This window comes from Abrus precatorius, unplaced genomic scaffold, assembly GCF_003935025.1.
Source record: "Abrus precatorius isolate BTA unplaced genomic scaffold, Abrus_2018 Scaffold10, whole genome shotgun sequence".
NCBI classification, from domain to species: Eukaryota; Viridiplantae; Streptophyta; class Magnoliopsida; order Fabales; family Fabaceae; genus Abrus; species Abrus precatorius.
Window position 1 is genome coordinate 17325048 of NW_020874292.1, and position 3777 is coordinate 17328824.

Consider the following 3777-nt stretch of genomic DNA (forward strand, 5'->3'; position numbering starts at 1 on the left):
AGGAAAGAATGAAAATTTGTGTAACTACTCCAACAAAACATCATCAAAACAGAAAAGTAGAGGCACAAAAACTTGCAGAATTCGTACTCCAAAACAGCAGAAAAACAGAAAATAGAATTATAAACAGCAGCAGAAAAACGAAATCTGCAACAGAAAATGAAAACTGCAGCAGAAAATGAAAACAAAAACTGCAGAACAGAAAATGAAATCTGTAGAAATCAGCACAGCAGAAAAAATGAAAATAGAAAACAGCAAAACAGAAACAGCAGAAAATGAAAAATGAAAACAAAAACAGCAGAACAGAAAATGAAAACAGTAAACCGGAAAAAGAAAACAGAAAATAGCAACACAATATGCATGCAACTCCCCCCACACTAAAAATCACATTGCCCTCAATGCAGCAACACAACAAAGACAATTTCAAAGAATACAGAATGGGGAAAGAACTCCCTCAAGGTCCAAGGGTTGGTGCTTCCAAGGCTATGCTTTCTACATTTTTCTCCTCCAACTTTGGACTTTGATGAAATTCCTTGAGTTGATGTCCATTGACCTTGAAAATGCTACCTAAACACTAATAGACACTAAAAGAAATGTGGACACAAAAATTCAAATCAAAATTCAATCTCTAGCTATTTTTTTTTTTGGAATTTTTCAAAATCGGATGAATAGTGCATGAATAATGTGTGAACAGTACGTGAACAGTGCACGATGAACAGTGAAATCTGATAGCAATTATGCAGCATCTATGTTTTCTATTCCTACTAGTCCTCTGTTTTTCGTATCCAGCCACACACAATTGACCACAATGGCACCAATCACACAACTAAACACTAAAAACACGAATTAAATCTGCAAAACTAAATGTAATAAACAAAAAAAAATAGACAAACAGAATCCCTACGACGAAAACAAAAACGCCCAAGAAAATGCACACGAAAACACAAACAAAAATGCACACGAAAACGCAAACGCAGAAGAGTGAATCACAAAAACACACAATCACAGAATGATGAAATAAAAACAAAATCACTTATGTCCCCGGCAACGACGCCATTTTGATAACCACGTCGCAATGGTATCAAACAAGCTAGATTTTCTCAAAAATTGTGCAATACAAGAAGCAAACCTAGGTCATCTCTCAAGGACATAAAATGCATTTTATTTTTAGTTCCATCATGCAATTTCAAATTAGATTGGGGGAGGATTGGTTTTGAATTTAAACGACAAAATAACAAAAATGAAAATTAAGGATTATGAAATTCAACCAATTCAAGATCTCAATCCCTATAATGCAATTCTCGTCGTTCACACAAATATAATCCCAACGAATTTCCAATCACACTAATTCAATGCGCATCAACAACCCTAAAATCTAAATCTAGATTATGAATTCCATCAAAACAAGAACCGCAATCGCAAACCCAATGCTTCAACAAAATTTAGAACAATTGATTGATTAAATTAGGTGAATCCAATTAATTCAAATCTGAAATTAACCTATTCTTTCTATTTAGGATGCAACGAAAATTCCATATCATGAAAAACGTAATTAACCTAATTAGAAAAGAGGAAGGAAAGGAGGAATTTGATAAAACCTATTTTGAAACTCGAATGCAATGTAGTTTTTGAAACCTTGAACCGGTTGATGAATTAGCCTTGCTTCATAATCATGTTGCTCGACCAATTAGAGAAGGGGATGAAGTTTTCGAAAATAAAAGAGAGGGAGACAAGAGGAATCCTTACGAAAGCTTTTATTTAAAATTCTGAAAATTAAGGCAAAAAAAAGGGAAGAATATCCCCACGCGAAATCATAAACCCTATTTAAAGACAAAATAATTGGGCTTAATTAAGGCCCAGCTTCCTAACGAGGTTCCTAAAACCCTAATTAAGTAATGTCAACAATAAAACCAAATTCTGAAAAATTCATTGCAGGACAGCAACATTGTGATGCAGTTTTGGGCCTGAATATGTTCGAACTGGGATTTTCTCCAAACAGAGAAGTTGTATATCTCTCTCTTATCTTTCCAGGGACACCAATTTTGTCCAATTCCGAGTAGTGTAGCTCCAGATATGGTCTTTTCAAGAAACTGTGTCAAAACAAGAATTTATGGCAGGAATTAAGAAAGATTTAAATTTAAATCCTAAATGACTTACCAACACAAATCTAAACTAACACATCAAAATAATATACTAAAAAGACTCAATTAAATCGAAAACATAGAGAGAAAGATGTATTAAAATATGACTATCACCCACACCATGTCAACCAAAAGTGGTAGACAAAGAGAAGAGGTCCATTCCTATTCCCTTCCCTCAAAGAATGGTTCAGCCCACCAAGAAGCAAGAAGAGGTTGATAAAGAAATTCTAGATACTTTCAAAAAAGTTGAAGTCAATATCCCCTTGTTAGATTCTATCAAGCAAATCCCAAAGTACGCCAAATTCCTTAAGGACTTGTGCACTCATAGAAGGCGACTAAAGGGTAATGAAAGAGTGAACATGGGGAGGAATGTATCAGCTCTTTTTGAGAGGCAAAAAACTTCCATGCCTGAGAAATGCAAAGATCCAGGGACGTTTACTATTTCCTGCATTATAGGCAACAATAGGATAGATAATGCCATGCTTGATTTAGGTGCATCTATTAATGTTATGCCTTTATCTATCTTCACATCTTTGTCTCTTGGACCATTGCAGCCCACAGGTGTCATCATCCAGCTAGCAAACAGGAGCACAGCACATCCAGATGGACTTGTGGAGGATGTGTTAGTGAGGGTGAATGACCTCATTTTTCCAGCTGATTTTTACATCCTTGACATGAAAGAGTGAATGGATAGTGTTGTACCAATCATTTTGGGAAGACCGTTCTTAAAGACTGCACGAACGAAGATTGATGTGCATGCCGGATCACTTACTATGGAGTTTGGAGACAGTGTTGTCCGCTTTAACATACTGGATGCTATGAAGCACCCAAATGAAGAACACTCTGTTTTCCACATTAACCATCTTGATGAATTAATAGATGATAATTTGTCTGAATTTCTAGGAGGAGACTCTCTCCTTAATTTTTCTGATTGTGTAGATACTTCCAATTGTGAATCGTGTAATAGTTCTTCTTTGTGTGACATTTGTGCTGAGATTTCTAATTATTTGAATGCAAATTCTACTACTTTCAATGTTGATAAACTTGAAAATTCTATAGGATTAGAATGTGATGTATTGAGTACAACAAATACAGTTGAATCTAACGCCTTTGGTTTGAATATTGCAGAGACTTTGCCAAATGAAAGTGCCAAATCACTTGCTTCTGTGGAGCAACCTCCCACATTTGAGTTAAGCCCTTACCAGAACATTATGAGAAGCTCCCGGTCATTATTTCCACCAAGCTTGAAGGTGATCAAGAGGAGATATTGTTGGAAGTAATTAAAAGGCACAAGAGAGCTATTGGATGAACTTTAGCTGACATTCCTGGTATTAGCCCTCTCCTGTGCATGCACAAAATTCTGTTGAAAGAAGCAACTAAACTAGTGAAGCAACTTTAGAGGAAAAGAAAGAGAAATAGAAAGAAGAAAAGGAAAAGGAAGCCACAACTCCAAGAACTAGAAGCGCTGCACTTAGGAGCATATGAAGACTCAAGAACCTACAAGGAGAGAACCAAGCAGTATCATGATAAATTGATAGCCTAAAATGCCTTCCCTTATGATTAATTGCCCTAGTTTACCCCTTTGAGCTTAATATTCCCTTTTCTTGAGTTAGCTTCATTACACGCCTTGCTGAAAAAC